This window comes from Furipterus horrens, unplaced genomic scaffold (assembly GCF_987537825.1).
Source record: "Furipterus horrens unplaced genomic scaffold, mFurHor1.1.pri manual_scaffold_8, whole genome shotgun sequence".
In the NCBI taxonomy this organism is placed as follows: Eukaryota; Metazoa; Chordata; class Mammalia; order Chiroptera; family Furipteridae; genus Furipterus; species Furipterus horrens.
The window spans coordinates 75,578,329-75,602,695 of record NW_028327178.1 but is presented as its reverse complement, the minus strand read 5'-3'; positions in this window follow the sequence as shown (position 1 = coordinate 75,602,695).

Here is a 24,367-nt window from a genome sequence, read left to right as displayed (position 1 = left end):
CCTACCCCCTCTCAGCTGATAAGCCTGCAAATGATCCCCACACCTATGATTCTGTTCCTGTTCTGGTTGTTTGCTTAGCTTGTTTTTGTTTTTATTTTTTAGATTCAGTTGTTGATAGTTGTGAGTTTATTGTCATTTTAATGTTCATAATGATGATCTTCTTTTTCTTAAATGAGTCCCTTTAACATTTCATATAATAATGGCTTGGTGATGATGAACTTCTTCAGCTATACCTTGTCTGGGAAGCACTTTATCTGCCCTTTCATTCTAAATTATAGCTTTGCTGAATAGAGTAGTCTTGGTTGTAAGTCCTTGCTTTTCATCACTTTGAATACTTCTTACCAGTCTCTTCTTGCCTACAAAGTTTCTTTTGAGAAATCAGCTGAAAGTCTTATAGGCACTCCTTTGTAGGCAACTCTCTGCTTTTCTCTTGTTGCTTTTAAGATTCTCTCTTTATCTTGAACCTTTAGAAACTTAATTATGATGTGTGTTGGTGTGGTCCTCTTTGGGTCTGGCTTGTTTGGGACTCTCTGTGCATCCTGGACCTGTATGTCTATTTTCTTTGCCAAATTTGGGGTGTTTTCCTTTATTATTTTTTCACATAAGCTTTCAATTTCTTGCTCTTCCTTTTCTCCTTCTGGCACCCCTGATTTGGATGTTGGCGTGTTTAAAGTTGTCCCAGAGGTTCTTAAGCCTCTCCTCATTTTTTTCAATTCTTGTTTCCTGATTTTGTACTGGTTGACTATTTTTTCTTCCTTGTATTCCAAATCATTTATTTGAACCCCAGTTTGCTTCTCTTCAGCATTGCTTTTATGTGGATTTTCCTTTGTTTCACTTAGCATAGCCTTCACTTATTTTCTTATGTGTTTGCCATACTTAAACATATCTGTCAGATCTGTGAGCATCTTTATCACCAGTGCTTTGAACTCTGCATCTGTTAGGTTGTCTACCTCCTTGTTTATTAGGCTGGCTATCTCCTTGTCGCTTAGTTCTCCCACTGGAACCTTGATCTGTTCCCTCTTTTGGGCCATACTTCTCTCATTCTGACAGGCTCCTGTGTTTCTTTGCCTCTGTGTCTTAGGTAAAGCTGTCACATCTGTTACATTGTAAGGAGCAAAGCCTTAGGTATTCATTAGTACAAGGAAACTCGTTTCACCGCATTGTGGCGCTATGTAGGGGGAAGGGTTCTGAGGGGGAACAATGGCGCTTGCTCAGCACTTGCCTCTTTTCCAGGCACTTCTCCCACTTTCATATGGGCCTGAGATCTCTCTAGCTGTTTCCCTGGCCATTGTTCCCAGAGTGGGTGGGTCTGCGGATGTTCTATGACTATGGGGGCCCTTTAAACAAGCAGACTCTGCTGAGAGACTGTCAGTTTCTTCCTCTGCCCCAACCCCTACTGGTTTGCACAGTGAGAAGCAAAGAGGCTTTATTGTCCTGGGTGCTGGAACCATGAGCTGTGAGATCTGGTCTGGCGCTGGAAGTGCTCTTCAGGTGTCCTTCTCGACTTTTTAAAATATTTGACTCTGCTTTCTGCCAGTCTGCTGCTGCCGCTGCCACTGCCACTGCCACTGCCACCGCCACACTGCATCCTTTCCATCCTGGCTTCGCTCCTCCTACCTGTCTGGATGAGTATTTCTTCTTTATATCTTATTTTGTTGAACTTCCATGCAGCTTGGCTTTCTGGAACTTCTGGTTGTCTCTAATTTTGAGGTAGTTGTATTCCTTCTTAGTTGTGGAGGGAGATGCAGTGTGTCTGTCTAGGCCTCCATTTGTCTGGAAGTAAGTCTTCACTTTCTTATATGAGCTATCTCATTATCTCTCTAGGTTGGCTTATGCTTGAGAAAGCAGAGCTGACCCTTTGCTTCCCTAAGCATATACAGTGTTCCCTCACTTATCGTGGGTATTACATTACAGACCCCCTGTGATAGGTGAAAATCCACGAAGTAGGAACCTTACATTTATTTAGTATTTATATATTTTCTGAGGCTTTATAAACACTTCCCACACACTTATAAACCTTTCCCACCCCCTTATTAACCTTTTCCACACTTTTATAAACACTACTTATGTTCTTAAACATATTCTACACTCTTAAACCTACATAACTTTAACAACATATGTATACAGTACCACAAAATCCCGCGATATAGCGCAAAATCTGTGATAAATAATTAAATATATATTTAAAAATCTCACGATACAGTGAGGCCACGATAAGTGAACTGCAATATAGAGAGGGACTACTGTAATTAAATGAGGGTGTGACCAGCAAAGCTTATTTCATGTTCCACCATCTGGAAAGAACACCGTGTTGGAAGGAATAGCAAACCAAAATTTAACGCATCTAGTGGAACCTTGGTTCTTGAGCTTAGTTCATTCTGGAAAGTTGTTTGATAAATGATTTGTTTGAAAAGTGAATCAAACATGAGACAGATCATACAGGCATCATCATAAAAGAGTTGTGGGCTAGAGAATCAGAGTTTTTTTTCCCTTGAGCAATTTGGTGGAGAACAGAATTGTTCTAGACAGGAGGCATTGGAGAACTGAGGTTTGACTGTGTATTTTCTCTTGAAATAATAATATAAAATATCCATAGAACATGTGTTGAAACCGCTATATCTCTGAAGACTCACTTAGTATGGTTAGCATATTAACCTATTAGGGTTAACTGGTTTGAAGGGGTTTAGATTCCAGTATCTTGAAAAGTGCCTCATTCTTGCATTGGGCAGTTTCCAATGAAGCCAGACCTTTCTTTCTTTCTTTTACTTTTCTTTCTTTCTTTTGGGTGTAGCACTGTTCACTTCTTATGAAAGCCCATATTCTTTTCTTTATACTTTTTAAAGATGTGCTTTTCTCATTGTAAGCCCAGGTCATGAAATGATGTTTCAAGTGCACTGCAAAACATTTATTACTTTGTGAGACTCAAGTGATGAAAACTCTCTGTGGTTGGTATGTGATTCTTTAAGTGATCTGTCATCTATGACAATGACCTCATTTATAAGACCCTGTTCCTAAGGGAATATATGATTTTTGACCTTGAAATACATTTATCAAACCTGTTTGGCAATTTGTAATTTTTTTCCTTTAAATAGAAAGAACTTATTCTAGCTTTTTGGAGCTATTCAGCCTTTTGCAGTAAATTAGAGTTTAGCTAAACTTTCATAAACTACAAATGGAATTGAATTTCACTGTTCTTTACTGGTAAATGTCATAGTCATCACTGCTGCTTATCAGCTACTTCTAGATCCCTGCCTTTGAGCAATTTGATAAGATTGCACTTCCATACCCACTTTGAGGTTCAGCATGGACACACAATTTGATTTGGCCAATAGAATGTGAACACAAGTGATACATTTTATTTCTGGGTGGAAGTGTTAAAGCTAGTACAAGATTCACTGGTATAAATGCCCTTCTTCTTGATATGGTAATAATGAAAACCTCTCCAACTGGGAGCCTCCATCAGCCTGAGTACCTGAGAGACTACGGTAAACAAGCTTTTTAGCTAACCTGTACTGAGCATGTAGCATGAGATAAAAATACACTTTTATGATATTAAGCCTCTGATATTCGAGGTTATCACAACTTGACCTACCCCATAATGACCAATGGAGTAAAATTGAGTGTGTGCATTCTTTAAAAATATTTTACCCACGACACTTGACTTGGGAAAGAAACAGTAGCTCCTCTGCTCTGTGGCAGCAGTGGCAGTCTTTGCCTCCCTCCTTTATCAACAGCAGAGGCCATGCCTAGTGAGGAGAGGTGTCACTTAACTATACCACAGTGTCTTTACTTTAAATTATCTGAGTATTAGCCAGGGCGTCACTTTCCAGCCACAAACACATAAACTGGGAAGTGTGCATGACTAAAGGTGGCTTCCTGCTCTCTATCTAGTCCTTTCCCCCAATATTTAGGGAAAAATGTGTTCAGTCAGCAAATGTGCATTGATTGCCCTGTGTTTCAAGCAATTTTTCTAGGTGCTGATAAAACAGATGAAGCAGAGATCAGGTCAAATGACTATACCCACTTTGGACTGGTTGAATCTAAGTTACGGTATCAGGGGTAGGATCCAAGCATAGTCATTTTTTTAAGCTCCTGTGGAGATTCTAGGTACACTCAAAGTTGAGAAATGCTAGTTTATTACTTTGGACTTTATCCTTGACTTACCTCCTATTCAGGATCTAAGTAAAGCTAGGTGGAATTAGTTATTCTCCACTTCCTACTCTCCAGTTGTTCATAGCTTTTAGTATACTATTTACTCTTATATGGAACTGATTATATCTTCTTGTAATTCTTTCATACACAGTTATTTCAGACAGTTATTTCAGACAGTTATTTCTCAAGGACAGGAAGCATGAGGAAGCACTAGTCAGTCAGGAGGCAGCAGTGCATGTATGTATGTATGCATATGTGTGTGTATAACTTTATGTATGTGTTTAATTTTATTTGTGTATAATATATGTGCATGAATATATGTATGTATGTATATACAGAGAAATAGAAAAAGAGAAAGGCTGAATGAATAAATGCATTTTTCTGAGGAGAAAAAACACTGGAATTTGAGAAACCTAGTATGGCTCCATGTATTTCTCCTGTTTTCACTTGGGTAACTCACCAGATTTTATAATAACATAGTAACTGCTATTATTGGCTTTATTCTAAAATAGCCAATAGCACTTCTAAGTTTATTTCAGCTCATTTAAACTAGTATGTCCTTCGTTTTGACACCACTCTGGCTGCACTTTGGCCAGGCTGGAATATGAGGACTAATATATAAATTAGAATATAAATATTTCCTAGTGTTCAGGAAAGAACTTAAGTACTTACACCTTGTGGAGAAAGTACAGCACCCACCATTGATGCATTAGTCATGTGGATGTAATGAATGAGAGAGATGGAAGTTAGGGGACCTGAGATCATTACAGGAGTATCTCACCAGGATAAAAATTTTTGAACTATAGAACCTCCTGGCCTGATCTTGTTGAAGAAGAAGAGATAAATTGCTCTCTTTTGAAGGTGCATTAACCCTAGGTTCACTTAATGAATTACCTCTCCCAGTGCACTAACAGATACCCTGGGGCCTAAGATGAAAAATGGCCTCTTTGCTCCCAGAGAGGCTCAAATATGTACCACTTCCTTCTTTCTTTTTAACTTATGTTGACTTTCATTTTTTATTCTTCTGTCATATATGTTTAAAATATAATATACTTTTAGTTTTAAAATAAAAATGGGAAATCTGTTCTCCCACAAAGACAGTATATATTTATTTTAAGTAAATTTTCTTAATTTATGTTTCATTATCTACTGCTGGCATCCAATATTGCAAGCTACTTACTATTTGTGTTGTTCCAGATAACTGAAGGAGAGAAAAGCAGTTAATATGGAAGTAGATGGTGTGAGGCCATGAGGCTATGGTTGAGTGTTCCAGCAAGTAAGCTCAGTGGTCACTCCATATTTTTAGATCCCTCTCTAGAAATGTCATTAAGTTGATCCTACTCCCCTTCCTCCTCTGTAGCGTTCTCTCTATAGTATCATTTTTTAATGCACTCATTTAGCATTTATTTAAAAGTAACAATCATTCTTTATGGATTCTCCTGCAATCCACATAAGATAAGAATTTTGGAGTGTTTTAAAAATATAGGTTTTATTATTATTTAGGTATATAAGATTAACCTATCAGGAGATTATTGCCATTATAAAGATGGTTTGTCACTCACATTTCCCAAGAGGAGGGCCACATGGGGAAGTACCATGATTAGCAAAGAAGCAAGAGTCAGAGGAAAGCATGGGAAAGAGCCTTAATTGTGGTTTCTGAGGGAAATGCAGGACAGGAGAATGCAAGCCAGCTTATGGTTGACTAGTTTAAGTTATTTTGGTGAGCACTAGGGTAGAGGGACTGTTGAGAGTTGTTTAGTGTCTGACTATGAAATGATTGAAATAGAGTGTAAGAGCCATACAGAGGAGGTGATTCAGAGGATGGATTTGTTGGTTTGCATATTAAAGGCATGCTCCCAGGCAAGTCATTTACTCTCTTAAGAATTGGCTAGTCCCAGAAAGATTGCCTTTCCCCAGACAGCAAGGCATCAGATGCCTGAGCATCAAAAATACACAAAATGAGAAAAGATAGTGAATACACAGTGCAGATAATTTATTTGGAAAGCGGTACCAGCAGATAAAAGTGAGGAAGTGGAAAGAGTGAGATTGGAAAGGAAAGAGAGGTGTTGAAAACTGGGGTTCACTTCTACTGGGGCTTCTCAACATGAGGTGGAAATATTTATTCAACAACTCCCAGCCCACAATGGTCAAACACTGACTCAAGGGACATCCACATCTATGCACCTCTGGGATGAGCTTGTACACACAAGCTGAGCATGTGTCCAAGGTCTCAGAGAAGATTTTTGAGACAAAGGAGCTGAGGGCCTTGCAGGTGTTGTAGTGGGGAATCAAGAAGATTTCCTCCTCAGTTGCAGTTGAAGTCAAGAGGTGCAACCAGCACTGTGCTACCCCTCAAACCCCTCACTCCCCTCAAACATGAAATAAGCTGCTTCTTTGAGATGTAAATGTAAGATGATCAATACATAAAGGTTCAGCACAACTATATAGAAGTCACCTTACACAGACAAAGGGATCCAGGATGGCAGACCTTCAGCTGTCCCACTTGTCTAAAGAGAAAATCTTCTGCCAATCACAAATATTTTTGTCAGCGATGAAAACAGATAAAAATGAGCACAAATGAGAAAAGTCTTGGTTATGTCCTTTTGAGCATTGTCCAGGGGAACTGAAACTCTGCCCCAAAGAGTATATAGGAAGTGGAAATATTTCCATTTTGGAGATAAATTTTGCCTGATTCATGGAAAATTTAAATCCTATAACATCTCTTTTTCATATCCCATTTCTCCTTCTTTTTCTTGAACTACTTCTCTTTCCTATTCTTTCCCTTTTCTCTTTCTCTTCCCCTTCTCTCCATTTCTCCTCCTTTTCTTCCCACCTTTCTCATTTTTCTTTTCTGTCTCATCTTTCTTCAATTCTTCCTCTTAACCTCCTTCTTTTTCTGGATCACTCTCATTGTCTATACATATAACCTGGATCATCTCCTGAGCTCTCCTTCAGCATTGCTAGAAAACCAGAACAACAGGCCAGTAACTTCTGTAAATTACATTTGAATTAATGACCCTTTTCTCATAGCTTTTACAAGAACACATACAAGACAGCATTAAATCTTTCAAACCAAAGTGCCGTTCCTTTTGATTGGCATCCTGAAGTTGTACAGTGAGCATGCATAAGCCTTTCATAGATATGTGGATCAGAAAAAGATAGGCATAAAGTGAGATTCCCTTGCCCCTACTAATCCCAGTTCTACCTGGCACAGCTACACACCTGGGATTCAAGCTAGGAAGACTCCAGTGCTAGGTGTTTCACTAATAATCAGGAATTGCATTATCAATGAGCCATAAACTGAATTATCAGTGACATATATCCTGTATTATTCTGTTCGCTTCTCACTCCATACATCCAGGCACTGACAATTACAGCAACAATGAAAGATGAAAGCTGTTCTATATTGGGGACATTTGGAGGATAAACAGTAGAGGATTCTAGGCTAGAACTGTAGTCAGCTGTGTGGCCACCTGGGAGAAAATGATTCAAGTGCTATTAATATTTTAAAATCTTTTTAGATTTTTATAGTTTATAACATTCTTAGTAAACTAGTTTCTAACTCCATGGTTAATTTTTGGTGTCAAAACACAACACTAAGCTATTCAAGAGTCTTTTATTAACAGGAAGAGTACTGTCCTCCCTTGTGTTGTCCTAGTGGCCTGGTTCAGAGCCAGTGAGGTTAAAGAAGCAGATTAGTTTTCCATTGTGCATAAAAAGTCCACTCACTGGACACCAGCAAACACTGGGTCTTCCTATTTGTTTAGTGACCTCTCATCTAATATCTCTTCTCCACTCTTTCATCTTTTTCTTTATTTTTCTCTCTGTCTTGCCATTATATAGTTTTCTTGCATGCACAGAAGTATGTAATAGAATATTACTTTGTTTACTTTTTAAAATATTTTATTTATTTTTAGAGAAAGTGGAAGGGAAGGAGAAAGAGTGGGAGAGAAACATCAATGTGTGGTTGCCTCTCGCTTTCCCCCAACTGGGGATCTGGCCAACAACCCAGGCATGTGCCCTGCCTGGGAATCAAACCAGTGACCCTCTGGTTCACAGGCCAGTGCTCAATCCACTGAGCCACACCATCCAGAGCTAGAATATTACTTTAAATGTCATTCTTCCAAAATCTTTGCAAAACTAATTGGCTGGTAGAGCCATAATTTTTTCTGCCCAAGCAGTTCTTTCTGCCTGACTGTACTATTGTATCAGGATAGACTTCAGAGAGAAAAATGGAAGCTGATAAACAATGGTAGAAATGGGAAATGAATGGTAAATGTGTAAATAAATTATACTCATTGGTCCCCGCCCCCTTTCCCCATATCCTCAGACTGACCTTCACTCCTCCATTCTGTCTCACAGCCCTCCCTTGGTTGGTCCCAAGGAACAAGCTGGAAAATCTCCAAATCAGCATCTGTAGTAAAAAGCAGCATCAGATAGTAGCGAAGTCACTGGAGTAACAATCTGATGACAATGCTAAAGTTTTCCAAGCTTCAATTAGAAAAAAATAGCAACTTAACATCATAGAAGCTTATAAGAAGCCAGAGAGGTAAAAGACGTTACTGAGGATCCTCAATGCCTCCTCTAACTTGATTTCTATTTATATAAAAAAATTTACTTTAAATAATTTTATACATATAGAAAAGTTGTGAAAATAGTAGAAAGATTAACAACATACCCTTTATCAATTTACCTATTGTTGGTATTTTTCCCACATTTTTAGTCATTCCATCATTTATAAATAATATTTATAGATTATTCATTTCTGAATTATTGGAGAGTAACCTGAAGACTTGATGCCTATTAACCTTAAATATTTTAGTGTGCATTTCTTATTACATAATCACAGTACCATGAAATTAACAGTGATTAAATACTATTATCTAATATGTAGATCTTAAGAGTGTTAATAATTATTCCCCTAATTTCCTTTACAATGAAAGAAAAACAAACAAAAAATAATCAAAACACTATGGTCCACAATCTGATCCAGGATTACTGTTTTTTGGGTTTTTTTTAATCTGTCACATTCCTCTAATCTCCTTCATACTCTACAGTTCCTCAGCCTTTCTTTGTCTTTCATGATCTTGACATTTTTAAGAGTACAGGCCAATTACTTTGTAGGAATTCTCTCAATTGGAAGTTATGTGATATTAAAGTATAATTTTCAAATGCTAAAAATATGACATACACATATAATATGAACAAATATTAAATATTTCATTTAACTTTATAATTAATGATGAAACTAGAAAGCTGTTGAAATCAGTCTTAAAACTATTTGACAAGGTAGTTCAGTTAGTTAGAGTGTCATCCCAATACACCAAGGTTCTGGGTTTGATCTCCAGTCAGGGCACATACAAGAATTCCACCAATGAGTACATAAATAAGTGGAACAACAAATCAATCTCTCTCTCCTTCTTTTTCTCTCTCTTCTCTTAAAAAAATACATTTAAAAAAACTACTTAAGGGTGTAGGCATATATGGCAATTTCACAAGAAGGCTTAGAATAAGATGTCTGGGTTAGATACAAAACTGGTAAATGTCTTTTAGGGTCATCAACCACAATCTTTAGGATTATCCATTATATTGAGGAGAGATCATTTGCATCTCTTCTGGACAAAATCTTTGGGTTAATTGTTGCATCTAAGATTTGTAAAATACTCCAGTCAGTAGTAAATGAAGCTCATCATTGCACTGAGAAAGCACTCTTTCACCTATTTCCATGTTTGGGATATATCTTTTAATAGTGGATTTTAAGTTATCTTTCATTGCTGGCCAGGACTGAACAGAAGGATAACTGAATCAGGTACAGTGTGCATTTAGAGTCAATGCACCAGCCCCATGAGCATTCTTCTCCCTCTCCCTCCTGCCCCAACATGCCCAAGTCTTATCCTCGTTTGTCTTACACCACTGGAAATGTTTTAGGAGATGAGGGGCATAGGCTTTGTGAGAAATATGTTTGAAACATTTTGAGAAATATCTTGAGAACCAAGTAAGAAGCCTTTGAAATTTGAGGCCTTTAAGACTTAGGTACCCAAAGAGTATATCTTTAGGGACCTTGGTAGGCAGGATAACTGCTGCCAGCCAGCTCACACAGATGGATGTTTTGCTCACTATTGCAAGGTCCTTAATTTGTATTCTTATTCCTAGTTTGGCTCTTTTTTTTGCATGGTTTGCTGAGCTTCTCTCTTCTTTCTGTTTGAATAAGCTTTTTTTTTAAAAGGTACCATTATTCTGATACTTTCCTCATTAAACTTGCCAGTAATCCTTCAGGTCTTTTTGCAAAAAGTTTGATTTTTAAAAAATAAGGCCCTGAGCTCCACCTAACACACAGAGGCAAACAAACACAGGAACCTGTCAAGTTGAGGAGATGAAAAAGTATGGCCCAAAAGGGGGAACAGATCAAGGTTCCAGTCAGAGAACTAAGCGACAAGGAGATAGCCAACCTAACAAATGAGGAGATAGACAAACTAACAGACACAGAATTCAAAACACTGGTGATAAAGATGCTCACAGGTTTGACAGATATCCTTGACTATGGCAAACCCATAAGGGAAGACATGAAAGTTATGCTAAATAAAATAAAGGTAAATCCACACAAAACAAGTGGTGAAGGTAAGGAAACTGGGGTCCAAATAAATGATTTGGAACATAAGGAAGAAAAAACAGTCAACCAGTACAGAATTAGGGAACAAGAATTGAAAAGAGGCTTAGGAACCTCTGGGACAACTTTAAATAGGCCAACATCTGAACCATAGGAGTGCCAGAAGGAGAAGAGGAAGAGCAAGAAATTGAAAACTTATGTGAGAAAATAATAAAGAAAAACACTGCAAATTTGGCAAAGAAAGTAGACATACAAGTCCAGGAAGCACAGAGAGTCCCAAACAAGCTAGATCCAAGGAGGACCACACCAAGGCACATCATAATTAAATTGCTAAAGGTTCAAGAGAAAGAGAGAATCTTAAAAGCAGCAAGGGAAAAGCAGAGAGTTACTTACAAAGGGGTGCCTATAAGACTTTCAGCTGATTTCTCAAAAGAAACTTTGCAGGAAAGAAGAAACTGGCAAGAAGTATTTAATGTGATGAAAAGCAAGGACTTACAACTAAGACTACTCTATCCAGGAAAGCTATCATTTAGAATGGAAGTGCAGATAAAATGTTTCCCGGACAAGGTAAAGCTAAAGGAGCTCATCATCACCAAGCTATTATTATATTAATGTCAAAGGGACTTACTTAAGAAAAAGAAGATCAAAACTATGAACACTAAAATGACAAGAAACTCACAACTATCAACAATTGAATCTAAAAAATAAAAACAAAATCCAACTAAGCAAACCAGAATAGGAACAGAATCATAGATATGGGGATCATTTGGAGGGTTATCAGCTGGGAGGGGGAAAGGGGAGAAATGCATAAATGGCGCAGGGATTAAGAAGCATAATTTGTTGGTACAAAATAGTCATAGGGAAGTTAATAATAATATAGGAAAGGGAGAAGCCAAGGAACTTATATGCACAACCAATGGACATGAACTAAGGGTGGGGGCTGGAATTGCTGGAGGAGGTGGGGTACTTGGCAGAGGGGAGCAATGGGGAAAAAAGATAAGGACCCAAAGAAGAAAATTGATTTTTATATTAGACATCAAAAGAGTAAGAGTAATTATTGTTTATGATTTAAAAACTATTTATGTACATATAATTTCAAAATATTACAGATTTTTAAACTTGCAACTCTAGTATTTGGGCCTTAAATATATTATGTCTCATTACTGTGTTGCTAGTAGGAGATAGTAAACTATTTAAAATATATTTTATTTATTTATTTTTATTATTTCTTATCCTCATTTGAGGACTTTCTTTTTTTTTTTCATTGCTTTTTAGAGAGAGAGGAAGGGAGAGAGAGAAACATTCATACAAGGGAGAAACATTGATTGATTACCTCCTGAACATGTTGGGACCATGCTGAGATGGGGGACAATCCCATAACCTAGGTATGTGCCCTGACCAAAAATCAAACCTACAACTTTTGGTTACAAAACAATGCTTAAACCAACTGAGCCACAAGAGCCAGGGCACATTATATTTTTGCTACATGAAAAGAGACAAGCCTTATCAATGTTAAGGCCTAGGAGGAAGACTACCGACAAGAAAACTGAATCCATGGCCTAAAAGTTTTATAGAGTTTAGATTTAATTCATATCAGTTCCTCTAAGTGTTCTTTCACCCACCCACCCCTAAATTCCTATGTAATCAAAATGATAGCTATTTGAAAAAATTTTTTTTCTGTGATTATTTTAGAAATTTCCAATATTCAAAATTTAAAATAACTCTTCTTAAATATCAAATTATAAACATTGTAGACAAGTCAGCTCCAAGTGAATATATTTATTAGAAAGCAAAGAGAGATAGGGAAGTGCCCTCATTCACTGGCCCAGGTGTGCGGGGCCGCGAGTCCAGGTGCCCCTCAAACACGTCCCAACAGACATAAGATCAGTGCCCCAACGGGTGCAGGGAGGGTCCACTGGACACGCAGAAGACCATGAGCAGATACCCCTGACCAGCTCCAGTGGACATCAAGCCAGAGCGCAGACCACTTGCTCAGGCTCTGCTCATGCCCGCCCAGGCAGGCATGGGAAGGGTGGGTGGCTGCGACGTGGGAACAGCGGGTGGCAGCGACTCACAGACGCTCACTTCCACTGTGCACAAGTGTCTAGGCCGCCCCCCCCCCAAGAGGCGAGAGACCAACTCACAGAGCGCGGCTCAGCAGGACTGAGGCTAGCTCTCAGGCTGTCTTGTGCATGCACGTGCGCGCGAGCTCAAAAGCACCTAGGCTGGCTTCAATAGGCGCCAATCTCTCACTTACACTGTGCCCAAGTGTCTGGGGCCCCTCCTAAAAAGGGGAAAGACCAACTCCCAGAATACGGCTCGGCAGGCCTGAGGCAAGCTCTCAGGCCACCTTGAGCGTGCGCATGGGCGCGCGCACAAAGGCACCTCGGCTAGTTCCAACAGGCACCAAAGGGACGTGCCCCGCCAGCCACCATGGGTGCACACCGCTGCTGCAAGAAACAGGAACCTCTAACCCACTTCATTAGAACAGCTATGGACGCAGAAAAAGAAGACGACACACAAAGGCTAAACTGAGTAAAAACATTCTTTTTTTTTTTTTTATCCCTTCCTTAAAGGGAAATAAAAACCCAAAAAACTATATCTCTCATCTGTTTCATACAATCTCTCCCTCTCACCCTTTCTCTTTAATTGTTGTTTATTTGTTTGTTTGTCTAGTTTAGACTCCCTTTCACTCTAAATAAATAGAATATAACTACTATATAAATCCAATACTATACAATCCCACTTTCTTACTATATTCTGCATTCTTCCCTCCTTTTCTTCTATTGTTGTTAACATACAATGTAAATATTACCTACTGTCTTGCATAGTCTCAACTATTATTAATCTATCATCCCCGCTCTCAAAAATTATATTTTTTCTCCCTAAAAAAACTCTTATCTATTCTTCCTATAGTATAAAACTCTAATATCTCTACATTTATATTGATACTGGCTCATTGGATGACGATAGTGGAATAGAGGGTGGGGGATATTTTTGAGGGTCTGAGTCTCCTGCCTGGGCTGTGTGTTTATGTTTTTAACAGCATCTCCACAAAATAAACTCAAGACAAAGTGGATAGAGTGACTCTCAATCAACTAGCCAGAAGAAATATTCTACCAAAGAGCATCTGAAATATAACCAGACAGCATAAACAAACAACATAAAGGGTAACCCAAGAACATCAGGCTCAGGAAATCAAAGAGACTGAACCACTGAACCCCCCAGATCTCCTATAAATAATCTAATACCACAAAGATGGGAAGTCAAAGCAGACAAAACCAAAAAACAAAAACAAACAAGAAAAATCATACATGGAAGATGCAGAAATAACCTCTGAATGAAAAGAAAAGAGGAATCCCCAGAAAGAGAGGTAGATGGGAAAGACATAGCCCAAGTGTCAAACACGGAATTCAAAACAATGGTGGTGAAGAAGCTCAATATACTCAACAACCTTAAAAACAACTATGACAACCTCCAAGGAAGTCACCAACAGTTCCAAGAAAATTACAGGAAACTTGCAGAGAACTACACCAGCATAAAATAGGACATAGAAACTATTAACGAGAACCAGGAAGAAATGAAGAATTCAACCTCTGAACTGAAAAACACAGTAGAATCAGTCAAAAGCAGACTAAATGAAGCAGAGGATTGGATTAGTGAATTAGAAGATAATGTAGAGAAAAATTCCCAGACGATACAGCAAAATGAAAAAAGATTGAAAAATTATGAAAATGAAGTAAGGGAATTATGGATAGAATAAGTAAAACAATATCAGAATCATTAGAATTAAAGAGGGATCAGAAGAACAAGGAATAGAAAAACTGATAAGAGAAATAGTGACAGAAAATTTTCCCAACCTGATGAGAGAAAAAGTTATACAAGTTCAGGAAGTACAGAGAGTTGCAATGAAGAGGAACCAAAAAAAACCCCACTCCAATGCACATCATAATTAAAATGGCAACATTCCAAGACAAAGAGAGAATCCTAAAAGCAGCAAGATAAAAACAGCAAATAACATACAAGGGAGCTCCGATAAGGCTATCGACCGATTTCTCAACAGAAACACAAGCCAGAAGGGAATGGTCAAAAATATTCCAAGCAATGAAAAACAAAGGCCTACAACCAAGAATACTCTACCTAGCAAGGCTCTCATTGAAAATGGAAGGTAAAATAAGGAGTTTCTCAGACAAAGGAAGATTAAAAGAATACATCTCCACCAAACCAGCATTGCAAGAGATGCTAAAGGGAATGTTCTAAGAAAAAAGAAGAAAAAAAAAGAAGAGGAGAGGAACAGAGGTACAAAAGGAAATGAATAAATCCACGTCAATAATAAGCTTAAATGTAAATGGATTAAGTGGTCCAATTACAAGACATAGGGTAATGGAATGGACAAGAAAACAGGACCCACATATTTGCTGTCTACAAGAAACACACCTGAAAACAAAAGATTTACATAGACTGAAAGTAAAGTGATATATAAAAATATTCAAAGCAAACGGACATGAAAAAAAAGCCGGGGTAGCAGTCCTCATATCAGACAAAATGGATTTCAAAGCAAGAGCAATAAAAAGAGACAAAGAAGGACATTTCAAAATACTTAAAAGAACAATCCATCAAGAAGATATAACACCGATAAACATATATGCACCCAACATAGGAGCACCCAAATACATAAAGCAAATACTAGAAGACCACAAGAAGGATATTCATAATACACTAATAGTAGGGGACTTCAACACTCCATTATCAACAATAGACAGATCTTTGAAGCAAAGAAACACCAAGGATATACAGGCATTGAACAACACACTAAACCACATGGACTTAACTAATATATATAGAACTTTCCACTCCAAAGAAGCAAAATATACATTCTTTTCAAATGCACATGGGACATTTTCAAAGATAGACCACATGATAGGACACAAAACAAGCCTCAACAAACTCAAGAAAATTGAAATCATATCAAGCATCTTTTCAGACCACAATGCCTTGAAACTAAAAATCAACCTCAGAGAAAAAAATCAAAGAAACCCAAACTCATGGAGATTGAATAACATGCTATTAAATAATGAATGAGTTAACATGCTATTAAATAATGAATGAGTTGACAATGACATCAAAGAAGAAATCAAGAAATTTCTAGAAACTAATGATAATGAGCACACAAAAGCCCCAAACCTGTGGGACACAGCAAAAGCAGTCCTGAGAGGGAAGTTCATAGCAATACAGGCATATCTAAAAAGGATAGAAGAATCTCATATAAAAATTCTAACCCTAAAGCTACAAGAACTAGAACAACATTAAAAAACAAAGCCTAGGGCAAGAAGAAGGAAGGAAATCATCAAAATCAAAGCAGAATTAAATGACATACAGACTAAACAAACAATCCAAAAGATCAACGAAACTAGGAGCTGGTTCTTCAAAAAAATAAACAAAATCGACAAGCCTCTAGCCAGATTCATCAAGAAAAAAAGAAAGGAGAACCAAATAAACAAAATCAGAAATGAAAGAGGAGAAATCACGATTGATACCACAGAGATACAAACGATAGTTAGAAATTACTACAGACAACTGTATGGCAAAAAAAATTGACAACCTAGAAGAAATGGACAAGTTTCTAGAAACATATAACCTTCCAAAACTGAATCAAGAAGAAGTAGAAAGTCTCAACAGACCAATAACAAAGAAGGAAATTGAAACAGTAATCAAAAATCTCCCTGCACACAACAGCCCTGGACCGATGGCTTCACAGGGGAATTTTACAAAACATTTAGGGAAGAACTAACTCCTATCCTCTTCAAGCTATTCCAAAAAATCCCAAACTCTTTCTATGAAGTCAGTATTACCCTAATCCCAAAACCAGGTCAAGACACAACAAAGAAAGAAAATCACAGGCCAATATCACTGATGAACATAGATGCTAAAATCCTCAATAAATATTGGCAAACAGGATCCAGCAATACATCAAAAAGATCATACACCACAATCAAGTGGGATTCATCCCAGGGATGTAAGGATGGTTTAATATTCCCAAATCAATAAATAGAATGCATCACCTAAACAAAATGAAAGACAAAAATCACATGATCATATCAATAGATGCAGGAAAAGCATTTGATAAAGTACAACACCCATTTATGATGAAAACACTCAGCAAAATGGGAAGAGGGAGCATACCTTAACATAATTAAGGCTATATATGAGAAGCCTGAAGCCAACATCACAATCAATGGACAAAAACTGAAAGCATTCCCCCTGAATTCAGGACTTAGACAAGGCTGTCCACTCTCTCCACTCCTATTCAACATAGTTTTGGAAGTCCTAGCCACAGCAATCAGACAAGAAAAAGAAATAAAAGGCATCCAAATTGGGAAAGAAAAAGTAAAACTATCATTATATGCAGACGACATGATAGTATACATAGAAAACCCTATAAACTCCGCTAAAAGAATACTCGATATAATAAGTGAATTTATCAAAATAGCAGGGTACAAAATAAATATACAGAAATCTAAGGCATTTCTGTACACCAACAATAAAATATCAGAGACAGAGAAAAAAAATACCATTTACTATAGCAACAAGAAAAATAAAATACCTAGGAATAAACTTAACCAAAGAGATAAAAGACCTGTACTCTGAAAATTGCATAACATTGAAGAAAGAAATTAAGGAAGATACAAATAAATGGAAGCAAATACCATGTTCTTGGATGGGAAGAATCAACATCATCAAAATGGCCATACTACCCAAAGCAATTTACAGATTCAATGCAATCCCTATTAAAATACCAATGACATATTTCACAGACCTAGAACAAGTACTCCATAAATTCATATGGAGCCAAAAAAGACCCCGAATAGCAAAAGCAATCTTGAGACAGAAGAAGAGAGCAGGAAGAATCACAACACCAGACATCAAACAATACTACAAAGCCACTGTGATCAAAACAGTATGGGACTGGCATAAGAACAGACATATAGATCAGTGGAACAGAATAGAGTCCAGAAATAAACCCAGGCCTCTATGGTCAACTAATATTTGATAAAGGAGGAAGGAACATAAAATGGAGCGAGAAGAGCCTCTTTAACAAATTGTGCTGGGAGAACTGGACAGGCACTTGCAAAAAACTGAAACTAGACCACTAACTTACACCAGACACCAGAATAAACTCAAGATGGATCAAATACTTAAATGTAAGCCATGACACCATAAAAGTCCTAGAGGAAAACATAGGCAGGAATATTTCAGATTTTTCATGTAACAATATCTTCACGGATACATGTCTTAAGGCAAGAGAAATAAAGGAAAAAAATAAACAAATGGGACTACATCAAACTAAAGAGTTTTTGCTCAGCAAAAGAAAACATCAGCAAGATGAAAAGGAAACCAATCATATGGGAAAACATATTTGCCAATGATATCATAGACAGGGGACTGATCTCCAAAATATATAAAGGACTTATATTATTCAACACCAAGAAGACAGACAACCCAATTAAAAAATGGGCAAAGGACCTGAACAAACACTTCTTCAAAGAGGACATCCAGAAGGTCCATAGACACATGAAAAAATGCTCAACATCATTAGCCATCAGGGAGATGCAAATAAAAACCCCAATGAGATACCACCTCACACCAGTCAGAATGGCCATCATCAACAAATCAACAAACAACAAGCGCTGGAGAGGATGTGGAGAAACGCGAACCCTACTGCACTGTTGGTAGGAATGCAGACTGGTGCAGTCTCTGTGGAAAACAGTATGGAATTACCTCCAAAAACTAAAAATGGAACTGCCTTTTGAACGAGTGACTCCACTGCTAGGACTATACCTGAAAAATCCTAAAACACTAATTGAAAAGAACTTATGCACTCCTATGTTCATAGCAGCACTGTTTACAATAGCTAAGTCCTGGAAACTGCCTAACTGCCCATCTGTAGATGAGTGGATCAAAAAACTGTGATACATTTACACAATGCAATACTATGTAGCAGAGAGAAAGAAGGAACTCCTGCCATTTGCAACAACATAGTTGGAACTAGAGAGAATTATGCTTAGTGAAAAAAGCCAGGAAAAGAAAGAAAAATACCACATGATATCACCTAATACAGGAAACTAAAGAACAACACAATAAACGAACTAAATAGGACAAAGAGCAGAATAGCAGTCAATAGGGGGAAGGGGGGAGGGAGAAAAGGGGGATATGTAAGAGAAGGGTTTAGTCAAAGAACATGTATAAATGACTCATGAACATGGACAACGGTGAAGGATATGATTGTGGGAGAAAGGGTGGGCTGAGTGGGTTAGAGAAATGGGGGAAAAATGGGACAACTGTAATTGAAAAACCAAAAAAAAAAAAAATAATAAAATGAAAGATGTTTCTTTACTCAGAGGCCAAAGGGGGGGGGGAAACAAGAAAGAAAGCAAAGAGAAAAAGCAAAAATTAGCCATAAACTCAATACCCAGAGGTAATTACTGTGAACATTTTGCAACTGATATTTTCTCCTACTTTTTTCTACCTATTTATTTATGTATACTGGACATCATAGTACATACTATATAGCAGCAGTTCTCAACGTGTGAGTTGCAACCCTGTTGGGGGTCGAACAACCCTTTCACAGGGGTCGCCTAAGACCATCAGAAAACACATATATAATTACATATTTTTTGTGATTAATCACTATGCTTTAATTATGTTAAATTTGTAACAATGAAAATACATCCTGCATATCAGATATTTACACTATGATTTGTAACAGTGGCAAAATTTCAGTTATGAAATAGCAACAAAAATAATTTTATGGTTGGGGGTCACCACATCATGAGGAACTGTATTAAAGGGTTGCGGCATTAGGAAATTTGAGAACCACTGCTATATAGTGTCTTCATGTTTGTACTAAAACAATATATCATCAATATTCTCCCGCATCAACTTTCCTATTGTTAGAAATGTATTTTTTCCCAATTTATAAACTCTCAAAAGTATAGGAATGTGCTGAGATCCTGGAGCATAGCTAAGACTTTTAATATGTAATTTTACCATTGTCTTTGACAGTGCCAGTCTCCTGAACCCATGACTGAGTTTGAGTTTCATGTATTATTTAGTCTTTTCCTCTAGATGTTTTTATTTTAAGTTCATTAAATAGTAGTTTAATTGAGTATTTTTTCAAATGTTAACATATGGACATTTTTTACTATGCTTCCTCCCTGTCCTTTTAGATAGAGGTACATTAAAGATGTTCTTTTAATCTGCACTGTGTGAATGTGTGCCCTCAGGAAACTTATTTAACTTCCTTTTTGAAATTTTTAGTTTCTTCATATGTAAAATGAGGATGATAATAACAAACACCTCATAGTATTGCTGTGAAGATTACATGAGATAATGTAAGCACAATACTTAGCACAATGCCTGGAATGTAGTATTCATTGATTTTGTAATGATTGTCCCCATTATTAAAATTAAAATTTTATCAGGTGTCTATTGGGGAAATAGGAATTTTGACTTACATAAGTTTTTATGGGTTAAATATATTAATTTTTTCTCATGTTTTCTTGTGTATTTTTCAGTTTGATTATTGCCATTTTTTAGGGTTTACTCTCTTAGAAACTTCCAAATATGCCATATAGCAGTAATCAGTGTTCATTGTAGTCACCATGTTGTACATTATATCCCAGTATGTATTTATCTTATAACTAAAAATTTGTACCTTTTGACCATCTTCATCCAACCAATTTTCCTATTCCTCTGTAATTCCCCCTATAAGTGACATCATACAATACTTGTATTTGTCTCACATATTTCACTTAGCATAACGCCCTCGAGTTTTATTCATGTTGTTGCAAATCACAGGACCGGCATTTTTTTATGGCTGAATAGTATTCCACTGCATCTATATACCACATTTTCTTTATCCATTCATCTGTTGATGAACACTTAGGTTGTTTCTGTCTTCACCATTGTAAATAATGTTGCAATAAATATGGGACTACAGGTATCTCTTCAACATAGTGATTTCATTTCCTTTGTATATGTATCTAGAAGTGGAATTGCTGAATCATATGGTAGTTCTATTTTGATTTTTTTGAGGAACCTTCATTCTGTTTTCCATAATGGCTGCACAAATTTTCAAGCCCACTAACAGTGCAAAAAGATTTCCTTTCTCAACATTCTCGCCAGTAAGTATCTTTTGTCTTTTTGATAGCTATTTAATAGGTATGAGGAGATATTTCATTATCTTTTTATTTGTGTTGAAAAAATAATGAAAGAAAAATTCCCCAATTTGGTGAAGGAAATAGACATGCAAGTCCAGGAAGCACAGAGAGTTCCAAACAATATGGATGCAAAGAGGCCCACTCAAAGACATATCATAATGAAATGCCAAAGGTTAAAGATAAAGTGAGAATCTTAAAAGCAGTAAGAGAAAAGAACTTAGTTACCTAAAGGGGAGTTCCAATAGGACTGTCAGCTGATTTCTCAAAAGAAACTTTGCAGGCTAGAAGGGATTTCTTCTCCAGAAAAAATGTCTCTTAATATCTTCTGCCCATTTTTAAATCTAATTGTTTTTTCTATTTAGTTGTATGAATTATTTGTAATTTTGAATATTAATCTTTTATCAGATAAATGACTTGCAAATATTTTATCCCATTTTGTAGTTTTCTTTTTGTTTTGTTGATGGTTATTGCTATTTTAATTTTTGTTAAGCTATTTAATTATGCTCTCTGTTTTGCAAAATGAGGACCAAAGTAGTTGTTATAACATTTCTCAGGAAAGGGAGGAGCTACAATCCATTGAGTAGCCTGTCACCACCTGATTATCACCATCATTAATATTAAGGGACAGAAATATAAAGAACCAAGCAGCACCTATTTTTCAATAATGAAGTAGAAGGTCAAGTAAAAAAAAAAATTCTTGATATGTAACCTGTAATGATGCTCAATTACATTGTACTTGTTTTCAAGTTCAAAATACTAAAATATTTGTTAGAATAAGTCATAATTAAAAAATAAAAAGATAAAAAATTATGTCTATTAAAAAAAAAAAAGGCAGTTCCATTTTTAGGTTTTTGAGGCAATTCCATACTGTTTTCAATAGTGGCTGCACCAGTCTGCATTCCCACCAACAGTGCACTAGGGTTCTCTTTTTTTGTATCCTCACCAGTGTTTGTTATTTGTTGATTTATTAATGATGGTCATTCTGACTGGTGTGAGGTGATATCGCATTGTAGTTTTAATTTGCATCTCTCTGATGGCTAGTGATATCGAGTATCCTCTCATATGTCTATGGGCCATCTGTGTGTCCTTATTAGAGAAGTGTCTGTTTGGGTCCTTTGCTCCTTTTTTAAATAGGATTGTTTGTTTTTGTGATGTTGAATCATATGAGTTCTTTACATATTATGGAGATCAAACCCTTGTCAGAGGTATCATTGGCAAATGTGTTCTCGGATATGGTCAGTTTCATTTTCATTTTGATGATGATTTCTTTAGCTGTGCAGAAGTTTTTTAATTAGACGTAGTGCCATTTGTTTATGTCTTCTTTTATTTCCCTTGCCCTAGAAGATATATTGGCAAAAATATTGCTACATGAGATATATGAAATTTTTATGCCTGTGTTTTCTTCTAGGACTTTTGTGGCATCACGATTTATATTTAAGTCTTTTATATGTTTTGAGTTTATTCTGGCATATGGTCTAAGATGGTGGTCTAGTTTCATTTTTTGCATGTCCCTGTCCAGTTCTCCCCACATCACATATTGAAGAGGCTATCTTTATTCCATTGTATGCCCATGCCTCTTTTGTCAAATATTAATTGACCGTAGAGACTTGGGTTTATTTCTGGGTTCTCTGATCTCTTCCATTGATCTATGTGTCTGCATATCTGTCCTTTTTCATGCTGGTGTAGTTCCCAGTAAGTTCCTTGTAGGTTTCCTGGAGTTCTTTGTTGTTCTCACTGAGCCGCTTGAGCATCTTTATAACAATTTTTTAAAAACTCTGTGTCTGATAGTTTGCTTGCTTCAATTCCGTTTAGCACTCTTTCTACGGATTCTTCCTTTTCTTTTCTTTTAATTGGGGGTTGTTTCTTTGTCTCCCCATTTTAGGTGACTCTTCTTGTTTGTTTCTGCATATTAGATTGATCTGCTTGGACGCCCTATCTTTGCGGTGTGGCCCTCTTCAGTAGGAGGCCTGTGGGATTCAGTCGTGCAGTTTTCTTATCCGTTTATGGGGGCTCTCTGGTTGTAATTAGGTTTTGATTGTTATTAGGTCAATCATTTCATGGTAAGCTCTTCCCTCTGGCTAGCTGATTAAGAGTCATTTGACTCATCATGTCTTGTATGCTGTTGTACAGATGCTACCAGAACAAAACCAAACAACCCAGGAAACAGACCCACACCTGCAAAAATAACCCCCATGCTATCAACAGCCAATGAGAATATATTAATAAAGGTATAAATAGATTAAGACTATTATAAGAAAGAAAAAATGAATATGAGAATACTAACTGAAAGAAAATTAATTTAAGAGAGTAGAGGAAGAAGAAAAACAAGAGTAGAGAATAGAAACAAGGTGAAAAAAAGAAAGAAAAAAATAATATAAATAAAAAAGGGAATTAATATGGTAGAATGGAGTAAAAGAAGGCAAGTGTATAGTATTAGGTTTCAACAATTTTTTTTAATATAATGAAAAAAATAGGAACCGAATTGGAGAAAAAGATTTACCACAGTAATATCAACAACAAATGAACAAATATTAATGCAGGTTGAATGGGAATAAGAAGATGTAAGTAAAGAAAGAAAAGCTTCTGAGATATCTAGTAGGAAATAAAAGTGATTTTGTGAGGATAGAGGGAAAATAAATACTAAAAATGAGAAATGAAATTCAGTCCAAGACAGGGAAAAGTTAAAATTTAAAATGCAAATATGAAATTGCAGGAGGAAAGCAAAATGGAGTAGGAGAGGGGAATGATAAAATTTGAGCTTTGAAATACAAAAATAGTGAATATCTAAGAATAAAATTGAAGAAATACAACAACCACCATCATACCAACAACCAATGAGCAAAGACTGGTAAACCTAGAGAGGGAGTAAGGGCATTTTAAGAACAGAAAAAAAGAATGTAGGGTGACTAATGACAAGAAAAATGGTTTTGAGAGGCTGGAGTGGGGAGAAATAATAAGAGTGCTGAATAGAAACAAGTTTTAGCAAGAGAAAAAATAAAATTTAAAACAAAAATAAGAAGAGGAAGCAAGAACGTAAAATAGAGTTAGAGAAGTGAGGAGCAAAATATGAGATTTAAACTAAACTAAAATATAAAAACTAGTGAAATAACAGGCACAAACTTGAAGAAAAAGATGAATGCTAAAAAAGCTATGCAAGAGAGAAAATGCAAATCATGAATAAGATCATGGTGGAATTCATCTCAGTAGAATCCAGTTTTTACCACAGTGTTCTCTTTTAGGATCTGTTCCTGGTAATGTCAGATGTTGTCCTAGTCTGGTCTTAGGCAGCCTGTTTGAGCCTACAAGAGATCCACAGTCTGTGACTATTTCCTTCAGATTTGGCTGGTCCCCACTGTTCTGTCCTGCTGGCTTTCCATCAGCCCAGGGC